This window comes from Mastigoproctus giganteus, chromosome 5 (genome assembly GCF_048544385.1).
Source record: "Mastigoproctus giganteus isolate SK-2022 chromosome 5, ASM4854438v1, whole genome shotgun sequence".
NCBI lineage: Eukaryota > Metazoa > Arthropoda > Arachnida > Uropygi > Thelyphonidae > Mastigoproctus > Mastigoproctus giganteus.
The window spans coordinates 26,529,205-26,543,855 of record NC_143579.1 but is presented as its reverse complement, the minus strand read 5'-3'; positions in this window follow the sequence as shown (position 1 = coordinate 26,543,855).

Genomic DNA, 14,651 nt, shown 5'->3' with positions numbered 1-14,651 from the left:
TATACACTGCTCTACGTGAACTAATATTATTAGTGGAGTCCCCCAGAGTTTGGTGCTGATCCCATCGTTGTTTTGCGTATATATTAATATCGATGAAGGTATATCAGGCTTAATGTCCAAGTTTGCAGATGATACAAAGGTTGGCAGGGTTGTTAATGATAGTAAAGACAGTATGCTTCTGCAACAAGGTCTAGTAAAGTTAGGTAGATGGGCTGAGAAGTGGCAACTGAAGTTTAATACTGAAAAATGCAAAGTACTGCATATAGGTAGCAGTAACCCAAGAGAAACGTACCAACTGTGTGGTATTACACTCAGGAGATGGAGAATGAAAAAGACCTAGGGGTAATTGTGAAGTTGGGTATGAAGTTTTCTGAGCAGTGGAGACTGGCAGCAAGAGCAGGTCAGAGTTTTGTCAATTATACATAGGAATTTTGCTAGCAGAGACAAGGAGGTGATTATTATTTTGTATAAGGCAATGGTCAGGCCACACCTAGGGTACTGTGTACAGGTCTGGAGGCCTCATTTTAGGAAGGATATAGAGTTGCTAGAACGAGTACAGAGAAGGACAACAAGATTGGTGAGAAGAACAAAGAGGTGCACTTACAAAGAAAGGTTTAAATTCTGCTAGTGGCAGCATCTGGAAACTAGGCACCTGCGAGGGGATCTGATTGAGGTGTATAAGGCCCTGAATGGTTTGAGCATGCTAAAATGCTGATGGGATACTTCCTCTTGCTCAGATTAAGAACCCGAGGGGCACAGATTCAAATTGAGGTAAGACGGTTGTAGAATAGATGTGTGGAAGTTTGCTTTTAAGCCAGCGGGTAGTTGATTGCTGGAAGTGACTTTCATCTGTTGTTGTTGTGGAAGTTGATAGCTTAAATAAATTTAAAGCTAAACTATTCAAACATTTGGAGTGTATGGGTAAAATTGGAAGGTTTTTATTTTTTTAAAATTTTATTTATTTATTTTTTGGTTGATGCTCTATAAGCAAGCTTGCTTTCTTGCATCATATGCCTCAACTAATGCTAATGCTAGCATAAAATGTCGTAGCATCAGCAACTAAGGCCATATTGCTCCATGTATATATTGTCTGTAAATTGCATATGTCCTGTGGTTGATTTTCTGTTTGCTGGACAAGAAACCTGATTTTCCAGGAGAAAAATCATGCAACCCTCACCTTACACTGACCAAGTCAGTCACGTTGTGAAAAAGACTCACAGAATTTTTCTCGTCATTAACAGGACTCGAACTAAGGTGTTTTCCACCAGGTTTAGGGAGGACGACGATCCTACCGATCCTATTTTGGAGTTTCAAAATACCTTAAAAAGTTAAAATTACAATAAGACAGAGCAACAATCCACTAAGTAATTCAGAACTGTTCAGAAAAATGAGAACTTAACAGGAAATACTTCACTGGGCTTCACATGGTCGACGCTATCCAATTATGGATATCGATAAAAACAAATGCAATATGTCACTTCCATTACATCAAAAAAAGGCACTGTTTATGGGAAATCTCATATTGGGAATCGTGGACACCCACAGGATATTTTGCAAGGTGGTGCATGTGGGAATAAATTTTTTGTTCACCAAATTTCGAATACATGCAATGTTTTAATCAAGTCAAGTTTGGCTAATTTATGTGTACAGCAGAGCCAACATTTTGTGATCAGTGGGAGAAGTACTTGTATTTTGAAAGAAAGAATTTATATTGTTTTTATGTTTCTATAAATTAGTGAAAATATTAAAAATTGTGTATTACTTCGAAATTCTAAGGTGGTGCACTTACACCATGCTGCCAGCGCCCATGTTGTGAATGCTTTCACAACAAGTTGCCCTGATACTGAACTACCTAAAACAAGCAACGCTTCGGCACTGGATTCTCGAATAGCCAACACTTTCCCAGTAGAATCTCAGCAAATACCACCACCCCTGGGTGGTGTATTCACCAAGAATAAGTAACATTAGTCTTCTCCATTGGCAAAGCATTACTTATTGGAAGTAGTGAAATATCAGGGTAATTCATTGTGAAGGCATTCACAATATAAGATATATCAAAAATGATGCCATTTCACCTACTTCAGTGAGTTACTACGATACAAGCTAAAATGATGCTTGGCACTAACTTGTTCGATTACCAAAATGTTTATATTGTTTAATATTTTTTAATATAAAAATAAAGAATTTCTATATTTAAAAAACATTAAGTGGGAAAAAGTCATTATAATAATACACAGTGTATTCTTTATCACGAACCTTTTGTGCGGGAAAACTTCTTATGTGGGAAAGTAATACATTACAATATACAGAGGTGAAATTGGGACTTAAGAAACCGAACCTAGTACAGGGAAAACTTCTTATGCAGGGAATTTCTTATCCAGGTTCTACTGTATTATGTCTTCAAGGCATCTGCACACACCAAAATCTTGGCTATCATTCTATCTTTATTTTATATGTAGGCAAATACAGCATCTACACTGTACAAATATGTAAATATAGAAAATAATGAATGAAAACAATTATGGTAGCTAGATATTATTGTTACTGTTTTAGTTAGTGTGAAAAGTTGATTGCAGAGGCTTCCAACTGTAGGTTTTTAATCTTTAAAAAAAAAAAAAAAAATCTTTATCCTGAGCTCCACAGAAATACTACAAAGAAAATAAGATAAAAAAAAAAAAAAAACCAGATGGGACACATATATGAAATATTGTAGAAAATCATGTTTAAAATGTGAATTTGTGTAAAATTTCTAATTTTTATATGTGAATCATTTTAAGTGTGAATCATCCACACAGAAAGAACCAGTGGGAAATCTCACCACTGAATTCACCAGACAAGTGTGCATGATTTTTTTTTTTTTTAATCAGTTTAGATCTAGAACAGTGCTTTTCAGCTAAGTACAAGTACCATCACAGGCACTAAAAACTGCTAATTAAAAAATCATTATGAAAATAAGAAATTAATTCAGTTTACTCATACTTCATCATATCACTGATATACACAGTCACTGTTTACCAATGACCTTGCCCACAGCACAGTTCCCAACTTTCCAAAATTTGATTCTTGGACATTTATCTCAATTCAGATATGGAAAATTTGGATTCAATCCGTTAAAAAATCTGCTAAACAGTTAAAAAGTCAACTCAGCATATTATATATACTAGCAAAATAAAGGTAATCATAAATTACTTAAGTATAATTAAGGATTAGGTTAATTTATCAGTTTTTAGAATAATGTCTAATCATTTTTTTAAATAAACACTCTTAAAAAATAAATAAAACTTTTTAAATAAATGTTGTTCATTTATAATAAGTAAGCATTTGTTCATACTACTACTATATTAATATGCCATCATTACATGCTACCATTCAACACATTATAGGTAAATGAATTCAAAAAGTTAATAATTCTTGACTTTCAGAATATCAGCCATATCAAAGAATAGCAGAATATCGGAATTTCAATGAATTTATACCCCATATAAATTCGTGGAAGCCTGGTCAATCCTCCAGAATCCAGAGCAGTTTAGGAACCCTTGCCAGTGAAATCAAAAGAATGAAACAATTAAAATGGGCACTTACTCAAGTGATGCTGCAATTGTTTTTCATATTAAGATTGTTAAAATTAGAGCTAAATTGAATTACACCTAAATAACCAATATAATAAAGAATATTTGTTGCTTGCAGGACAAAGAACAAATTAATATTTAAAACACTAGCTTAAGTATTTTAAAAACAAAAACATCACAAGTTGAAAGACCTCTATGGATAAAAACCACTGTATTGCACCAGTATAACATTAAAGCATTAATACTGTAATGCATCATTAGCTGGTACAATAATGTTAATGCAAATTAACATTATATTGCACCAGTTAATTGTTAAGCCAGTATATTTTGAATTAATGAAAATCAATATAACACTAATGCTGTTATTGCACTATTATTAACATTAAACCATGGTTCAAACCCACACATTGCTTGAACCATGGTCAATTTAAATGCACATGCTACTGCACTGCCACATTAAACTATTCAGTTACAAAAGACATGAAAGCAAACTGACATATTTTATATTTTTTGGCATTTTGAATTAAAATCAACACAAACACAACAGAAGATAAGTGACTTACTAATTGCTGTTGAATTGAATGCACTGCTAGCTACTCTCGTACCGATTTTTAAGCCATAAATAAAAAATAAAAAAAATAGTATTTGCTCAAAGGAAAGATACACAGGAGATTACACTGCAGTTAGATTCAATGGTGTAAAATATACTGCAGCTAGCTTTAATGCAATAAATAAAAATAAAAAATTAAAACTATGTATAGCAGAACTACTTACATACAGTTTCATATAGAACTTAACATTTAATAATTGCCTTATTTCTACATAAAATTTAATATAATGATAAATGCCATATATATATATGTATTTAAAATATTTATCTAAATTATAACTGAATAGTTGATAAATAGCATTCTGCTAAAATATCCTCTCCTCTGCATTACATAATGAATTGAGTTCCTGTAAAACCAACTTCCACAATTCTATATTTCACTTTTAAAAATGCTTTGCAATTACAGCAATGTTAACATTACTAATCTTTTAAGAGTTTTACCTAGATTTGACTCAGAAATCTATCTTTCAAAGAAAAATGGCAACATTTTAAGGTAATTTACCTGGTATTTTAAACTTTTATCTTAAAGACAACATACTTCTTTGTAGTAAGCTACGGAAAATAAAGGTTTGCATACGAAAATATGCAGTGTTTTCAAATATGGCACTGATTTCTTATGAAAATTTCTTTGCAATGCTTATCATAAAAGAAAAGCATGTTGACTCAAGAACTATTTGAGTCAACCATGGGCAATCCAAATCACGAGACACCTACTTTTGAAAACAGAATTTTTTACAAGAGCAGCATGAGCAGAAAAATAAATCTCGATTTGACTTTTTTTTTTTTTTTTTTAATTTATACAAAGTTTATTTAGTCAAAAACCTGTTCTCTTTATGTTAAATTAATACATACAAGGTGTCGCTAAAAAGAAACAAGAAATATTTTTAAAATCATTTATTATTTTAAATACAACAATTTTAATGTTTACCTCTTCAAAGTATTCTCCAGCCGCATCTATGCAGTGCTCCACTTGCAATTTCCAGGATCTAAAACAGCAACAGAAGTCCTTGGAAGATACTGCCTTTAACTGCTGTGTAGTGTTCTTCTGAATGTCAGCTAAGTCTTCAAATTGTTTTCCTTTGAGGAGGATTTTAATTTTTGGGAACAGAAAAAAAGTTATATGCCACCAGATCTGGTGAATAAATTGGGTGCTCCAATGTTGTAACCATGTTTTTCTTTAAAAACTCTTTCACTGTGACAGACAGTGCATTCTTGTGATGCAAAAACCATCTGTCCGGGTATATATTGGGCCACGTCTTTTGAATTTTTTCATGAAATCTTAAAATCTCAATGCAGAGTGTCTGATTAAAAGTCTGATTTGGCAGGACAAATTCATGATCAACAACACCACGACAATCAAAGAAAACAACAATCATGGACTTGATTTTTGATTGAGACATTCTTGCTTTCTTTAAACAGGGAGAAGAGGGAGTTTGCCAATGCATGCTCTGATGCTTGGTTTGTGGATCATACTGAAAGATCCAGGATTAATCTCCTGTTATCAATGAAATGTTGTTGTTGTTATTTGGTTTTTAGGAGCATTAGCAACTAAGGCCATATTGCTCGGGGGATATGCAATGGTCATTCCCTGACCTTTCCGCATCCTCCATATTTGGTGGTCACGGGCTCGAACCCCGGTCTAATCAAGAAGCGTGTGCTACGCACTGCTGCTCCTGCCTACCTGGCTATGCAGGCACCTTATCAATGAATCCAAAAATTTAATAACAATTCTTTGCTCTAAATTACGATCGCTCATTTTTTTAAAATTTTTCTGCCGAAGGGTTAAAACACTGATTCACTTAAAGAGTCATAGTTCAATTAAAACTTAAACCAATTGCAAAGAAAGAAATATTGATCTCTACAGGAAAAAAACAAGCTATGGCATGATATGGATATGTTGTTGACATGGACAGTAGTAAAGCATTCATAAGCAATGATTCCCATTTCATTTTAGCTGCACCTTGTATCGATATCTGATACAATATTTGTATTGTATTAGATATTGATACAATTGCAACTGTCAACTGATGTACCCAATTAACATCTGTCAGTGATTTTCAACACAAATCCTTTGGATTTCATCAAGGAAACTGATTCTTCAATGTACTTCATTTTAAATTGAATTTTATCTCTTATCTTTTCAAAAAAATTATTTTAATTTATAATTGCAACTTATAGTGCCATACTGGATTAAAATTTGCCTAGAGATTTGTTGATTCTGTGGCTTCAAAAAATCTCAACATGGACCACAGGTTATAGAAACCTGGTTTTAGCTAATAGCTTTTTAACTTGAGTAGTAGTAGTGGCATGCGATGCAAGAAAGCATGTGTATGAGCTTACGCAGCATCAGCCAAAAAAAAAACACACCATTCCCTCCAAATGCTTGTCCAGTTCCTCCTTAAATTTATTCAGCCTATCAACTTCCACAACGACAGATGGAAGTTTGTTCCAGCAATTAACCACCCGCTGGCTAAAGGCAAATTTCCGCACATCTATTCTACATTTGTCTTTTCTTAATTTGAATTTATGCCCCCTTAGGTTCGTAATCTGAACAAGTGGAAGGATCCCATCAGAATTCAGCGTGCTCAACCTATTCAAGGCCTTATACACCTCAATCAGATCACTGCGCAGGTGCCTAGTCTCCAGCCACTGCAATTTGCAGAACTTAAGCCTCTCTTGGTAAGAGGATCCCCTTCATCCCCCTCACCAATCTTGTTGCCCTTCTCTGTACATGCTCAAGTAAATCTACATCCTTCCTAAAATGAGGCCTCCAGACCTGTACGCAGTACTCAAGGCATGGCCTGACCATTGCCTTATACAGAGGGATAATCACCTCCTTTTCCCTGCTAGCAAAATTCCTATATACCATTGACAATACCCCATGACCTGCCTGGCAGCCTGTCTGCATTGCTCAGAAAACATATCTGACTGCACAATTACTCCGAGGTCTTTTTCATTTTCTACCACCCTAAGTGTAGTATCACACGGTACGTTTCTCTGGGGTTACTTCTACCCATATGCAGTACTTTGCATTTGCCAAGGTTAAACTTCAGTTGCCACTTCTTAGCCCATCTGCCCAAATTATCTAGATCCTGTTGCAGTAGCACACTGCCATTACTTTCATTAACAACCCTGCCAACCCTCTGTCTTCTCCCACTTAACCATCCTTTTATCCATTGTAGCAACTTCCCCTTAATACCATTCTGCTCCAATTTGTACAATAGTCTTTCATGCACAACAGTGTCAAAAGCTTTCCTGAAATCCAAATATATGATATCAAAATTATTTTTTGCATCCAGTTCCTTTGTAAACCTGAAGTAAATGTGTTCTGGAATAGTCAAATGACATTGAATATACAGCATATTCTAAATAAAAGAAATGTAAACTTTTCAATTTTGCAAATTAAAAAAATAAACAAAAACTAAAGTTTTATTTATTTTGGAATGAAATCTGCTGCATATTATAAATATAAGCAATTAAGAAAGATACTACTGCATATTACTGAATAAATTTACCAAAATTAATTTTCCTATCATACAAAATAAAAATATAATACATCAATATTGCATAACAGCTGATCTTGTTAGCCAATGAATTTTTAAAAATAAGTCATTTTTTCTGTTAGAGGGAATACCACACTATTTTCAATATAAATTAAAATTAAATAAGCAAACTAAATAAAAATAAAACAAATCAGTCAGAAATTAACCAATCATCTGAAAATAATCCAATAAAATTAATTTCATCATAACACAGACATTGAAAGTAATATAATTTACAAGTTTTCATAAGGAGTTATCATTAATCAAATCATCATGACTCAATTACTCAAACAACTATGCTGATTCAAGCATGATACCAACAGATCAGAATTCCTTAAGGTATGGTAAGAAACAAAATCGAAAATAAACAGCACATTTCAAAGTAGTAAACAAGAGAAAATCAGGTGAATTTTGTGACATTAAAAGCATTATGAATATTTATTCCAGTTTAATTTATCTTCTACAGGACCAAATTTAATGAAATTTGGCATGGAGCTTTATTGTGGCTCTACTAGAGGAAAAACTTTCAAACCTCTGAAAATTGCAGTAGTTTTTCCAGGATAGTGGAAAATATGAACATACGATCAAGGAATTTTCTCACAAAATAAACGGCATAATGTGGACGTATAGCATATCGTTGGAAAACTAAGGAATTTAGAAACAGAAATATTAAGGTTTTAAGATACAAAAAAAAAAAATTTTCAGAAACTGGGAAATGCATTAATTCAAAAACGAATCTGGTTTCAAGTTACTTGGTGTTTTCAGATTGAATGTAATTTTTTCTTTACAATTAAACTCTGAGGCTGGTTTTCCAGCTTCAGTGTTTAATTGTTCTGCACATTTATGAAAACATTTTTCAACTTGGACATGTCATCAGATCTTTTGATAAATACTACACGTAATGGAACAACTATAGATGGTGTATTTAGTTGTGAATTAAAATCTCTTCAACTTAAAAATGATATACCCTACTTTAGTCATCACAGACCAATACTTTCAGTAACCGATATGTAATTATCATTAATAAAATAAAAACTGTTATATTATTATCCACGAATTTTATTAATATTTGAAAATTAAAAATGTTTTTAATGTCTGCCGATGACTCTTAAATGCAAAACACATTAAATATGCTGGAGGCAGGACACATTATGTACTTGATACAGAATTTTTTTTAATTCTGAAACTTTAATGGCAATAGCTGATATCTGGTCTACAGAAACTTCCACTCATTTCCAAAACTGGAAGGCTCGCTTGTGAAGGGGACAACTTTATGAAACACCAGGATCCAATGATGGTTATGAAATGGCTGCACGAACAAATTTTCTGTAATTTGAGTTGCTTTGAGTATGTAATTTCTGAGACTCAGAGTGTGAGTCTCAGAAATTACATACTCAAAGCAACCCTGGTATTAGTCTCTATGGAACAGTACTAAGTCATTGCACTATTTTCTTCAGTAGTTGATCAATCCAAAATCATTTAGAATTCACAATCTCAATATTCATGGATTCAAGATTTGCTGTTTTATTTTTTTGTAGTCCATGACCACTGCTCTCCTTCATAAAATAGTACTAGTATAAAAAGAGACAAACAACATTGGTCCACTACATATGCATAACTATTGATGATAGGCTGCTGACAAACTGAATAAATATTTTGCATCAACAATCAGGCATGAAAAAGTTTTTAGGAATGGAAATACCAGAAGTACACCAAGTTATAACTGAGAAGTGGAAAAGAAATTGCTGAAACTAAGCACCTGGGAGGAGGATCAAAGGCTGACACAAGTAATTATAGACCTGTTAGTTTAACTTCGGTTACAGGAAAATTAATGGAGGCACTGGTTAAAGAAGCACTGCAGGATCATCTGGACAAGAATTCAGTTATAGCTCAGACACAGCATGGTTTTGTTAAGGGCAGGTCTTGTCTGACCAATTTGATTGGATACTATGATGTAGTCACAAAAGAACTGGATGCAGGGAATAACTTTGATATTATATATTTGGATCTTAGAAAGGCTTTTGATACTGTTGCACATGGAAGACTGCTGCACAAATTGGAGCAGTGTGGCATTGGAGGCAAATTGCTGCTATGGATAAGGGGATGGTTGAGTGGCAGAAGACAGAGAGTGGTAATCAATGGACACTGCTCAACGTGGACTAATATTATTAGTGGAGTTCCTCAGGGTTCAGCGTTGGGTCCATTGTTGTTTTCTGTATTTATAAATGATATTGATGATGGTGTATCAGGCTTAATGTCCAAGTTTGCAGACGATACAAAGGTTGGCAGGGTTGTTAAGGACACTACTGATACTATGCTGCTGCAACAGGATCTGGAAAGGTTGAGCAGATGGGCTGAGAGGTGGCAAATGAAGTTTAACATTGACAAATGTAAAGTACTACATATGGGAAACAGTAACCCCAGATCAACGTATCAACTCTGTGGTACTACACTGACAGTGGTAGAGAATGAAAAGGACCTGGGGGTAATTGTGCAGGCAGATATGAAGTTCTCTGAGCAGTGCAGACGGGGTGCAAGAGTAGCTCATGGTGTCTTGTCAATGATATACAGGAATTTTTCTAGCAGGGACAGGGATGTGATTATTCCCTTGTATAAGGCATTGGTCAGGCCACACATTGAGTACTGTATACAGGTCTGGAGGCCTCATTTCAAGAAGGATGTAGAGCTGCTGGAACAAGTACAGAGAAGGGCAACAAGATTAGTGAATGGAACAAAGGGTTGCTCTTACGAAGAAAGGCTTAAGTTTTGCAAATTACAGAGCCTGGAGACTAGGCATCGGCGAGGTGATCTGATAGTGTATAAGGCTTTGAATGGCTTGAGCATGCTCAATACCGATGGGATTCTTCCTCTTGCTCAGAATAATCACCTGAGAGGGCATAAATTCAAATTGAGGAAGGACGGATGTCGGATAGATGTGCAGAAATTTGCCTTTAGCCAGCGGGCAGTTGGTTTGTGGAATAGACTCCCATCGCTTGTTGTTGAAGTTGATAGCCTAAACAAATTTAAGGCTCAGCTGGACAGGTATTTCGAACGAACGGAGGGGTGAAATGGGAGTAGTGGTTTTTTTTTTTTTTTGGCTGATGCTGAATAAGCTTGCTTTCTTGCATCATATGCCTCTACTAATGCTAAAAAATGCTAATATCCAATTATATTAAAAGCAGCAAAAGAGGTAAACAAACCTTTGGCCAAGGATGCATCCTTGGATTTAGGGGAGGTGTCTATGGATTGGAACTGCAAATGTCTCTCCTATTTACAAATGGCAATGTGAACAACTGTAAGCTTAACTCCAGGGAAAATAATGTGCTAGGTTAGTAGTTAAAGAAATTTTGCAGGATCATCTTAAAAGGAATGGAATTCATATGGAAATCACAGAATGGATTTGTTAAGGAAGGAGGATCCTGTCTGCTCAATCTGATTAGCTACCATGACACAGTAATAAAGGAACTAGATGTAAACAATTTTGATTTCATATATTTAGATTTCAGGAACGCTGCTGACACTGCTCCAGACTTCTGTACAAACTGGAGTAGCGTGGCATTAAGGGCAAGTTACTGGTATGGACTAATATTATTAATAGAGTTCCTCAGGGTTTAGTGCTGGGCCCCTTGCTGTTTACAATATTTATTAATGATAATGATGAAGGCATATGAAGATTAGTGTAAGTTTGCAGATGATACAAAGGTTGGCAGGATAGCTAATGACAGGAATCAAGGAATCACTGCAACACAGTTAGAAAAATTAGGCAGGTGGGCTGAGAGTGGCAACTGAAGTTTAACACTGGTAAGTGCAAGGTAGTGGGCAGCAGTAATCGTAGATAACATACCAATTAGGTGGTATGAGATTAAAGGGAATGAAAGAGATTCAGGCATAATGATACGGTCCAACATGAAATTCTCTTAGTAATGGAGACAGGAACTTTGCCAGCAGGGACAAAAGAGGTGATTATCCTATTATCATAATGGTCAAGCTGCATCTTGAATACTGCATACAGGTCTGGAAGTATCATTTTAAGAGAGTGCAGAAAAGAGCAATCACTTTAGTCAGAAAATACAAAGGGATACAGTTACCACAAAAGATTTCAGTTCTGCAAATTGCAATGCTTGTAAACTAGGCACTTGCAATGATACCTGATTGAAGCATTTAAGGCTTTATATAATTGAGTACACTTGATGATGGTATTCTTAATCTTTCTCATACAAAACACACACAAGAAGACAAACCAAAAAAGGATGCCTGCAGGGTAGATGTGCAAAAATTTGCTTTCAGTGAGAGAATAACTGTTTATTAGAAATGATCTACTACCATCTGGTGTTGTGGAAGTGGGTAGTCTGAATAAATTTAAGTAAGAATTAGACATATTATTAGAGGTGATGGATAGACGAAGTGGGCAGTGGTATTTTTTTTAAATTTTTTTAGCTGATGCTGTATAAGCTTGCTTCCTTGCATCATTTGCTGCCACCACCACTAATAATCGGTAATCAGAGCTGCAGTACTATAAAGCAGAGTGTATGACAGTACTATGCCCTCTAATATTTTTGAACACAGCACTATATACCTATTGCTTTCTTCAAAAATTACAGTTTACACTGATGAGCCAAAATTATGACCAGACAGCTGTTATGCAAATCGAAACAATTGCAAGTGAACTACGGTGCGTGTGAGGACACGGTATATAAAAAAACATCTGATACTGAGCTCCATTAATCAGTGTTACTCTTGTTCTTCAGATGGGAAAGGCAGTGGATTTAAGCAAGTTTGACAAAGGCAAAATTGCAATGGCCAGATGACTGGGTCAGAGCATATCCAAAACAGCATGGCTGGTGGGATGCTCACGGTCAGCATTGTGGTTAGTACCTACTGAAAGTAGTCCGAGGAGGGGGAACCACGAACCGTCGGTGAGGTGTTGGACGACCAGGGCTCATCAATGCTCGAGGTCAGCGAAGGCTCTCCTGGATGGTACATGGAAACAGAATGTCGACTGTGGCGCAACTCGCCGGTAACTGGAATGCTGGTGACAGGAGTAATGTGTCACAACACACAGTACATCAAACCCTGCTGAAAATGGGGCTGCATAGCCACAGGCCACTCCGAGCGCTCATGCAAACCATGGTTCACAAGCATCGAAACTGGACCTTCGGTGATTGGAAGAAGGTAGTCTAGTCCAATGAATCACGTTTCCTGTTGCACCATGTAGATGGCCAGGTATGTGTATGTCGTTTACCTGTGTATGGGGAAGTAATGCCTCCTGGATGCACTGTGGGATGAAAACAAGCAGGTGGCGGCGTGTCATGCTTTGGGCAGCATTCTGCTGGGATACCCTGGGTCCAGTCATCCATGTGCTGGGCACTATGACATCTACCACCTACCTAAACATCATTGCTGACCAGGTACACCCTTTCATGGCAACGGTTTTCCCCTCTGGCGGTGCCATCTTTCAGCAGGATAATGCGTCATGCCACACTGCCCGGATTGTTCGAGACTGGTTCACGGAACATCAGAAAGACTTCCAGGTATTGTCCTGGCCTTCAAATTCCCCAGACGTCAATCCCATTAAGCATCTGTGGTTTGTGTTGAAACAGCAACTCTGATCTGCGGCATCTCAACCATGGACCTTACAGGAGTTAAAGGATCTGCTTATTACGTGTTGGGACCAGATGCCACAAGACACATTTAGAAATCTTGTAGCATCCATGCCTTGCTGGGTACAAGCTGTTTTGGCTACACATGGAGGACCAACATCATATTAGGTAGGTGGTCAATGTTTTGGCTCATCAGTGTATGTTCTTCTACTTCAAAAATGATTAGTAGAAGAATAAGAGAAATTTACCTCAATATGATACTCTCCAGATATTAAAACAAATATAATATTAACGCAAAGTGATTACAATAAAAAATAAATTGAAAACAATTAAAAAATCAATTGAACACAATTTAAAAATTTATTTTTTGTGTTCAATTGATTTAATTGTTTTCAATTTATTTTTACTGTAATCATTTTGCATTAATTTTATATTCGTTTTAATTTCTGGAGAGTATCATATGGAGTGTTCTACATATCATATTAAGGTAAATTTCTCTTATTCTTCTACAAATATTGAAATCAACGTAGAACATATTGAGCATCATAGCTCTGGTTTATAATAAAAATTATTAGTAAAATTTTATATTATAAAAAGAAGTCAAGTATATTTCGTGAACGAAGTACTACTACTATGCCCCATTATTTTTACCCAAAAATTCAATAGATCATACTATAACCTGCTTATTCATGTCTAATCCTAACTAATTCATTTTTGTTCAACTTGCAGTTTGTGCACCCCATACACAGATGATCTCAGGTCTAGTGATGCTGTTAACTTTCTCCCAGAAAGAATGAATGATTTTCAATACAAAAAAAAAACAAAAAAAACTAAAAATCTACCTCTGAGTAGAATTAATTGGTCATCTATTGCTGACCAGGTACAGTTGTACCTGGTCAACTTTGTTGTAGTATGTATAGTTATTCAGATATAGACCAAGATTTTATAAACAAATAATGAGACTCCATTTCCCACACTTTGAATCAATTTAATATATAACTGTAAACACATTTTATTCGAAAAGAGTTACAGTACACTACATAATCATAGCTCCTTTAAAGAAAGCAACAGATAATGTAGCCAGTGAATCTAAAAAAAAATGATATTACATGAAAAGTTTGAATTACTGAATAGGCTGGTGAATAGTGATTGTGGCATTACGGAATTACAGGTATCTCTCAAATTATAACATATGCTTTTTCACGTAGAAACATTGTATTCTTAGGAATATATCTGTATGTAAATTGGAGAATCACGGAAAAGATTGTATGCATACAGTCCAATGTTGGAGCATCAGTCGACTTGTACCAAGGTTTAAGGAAAATAAAGG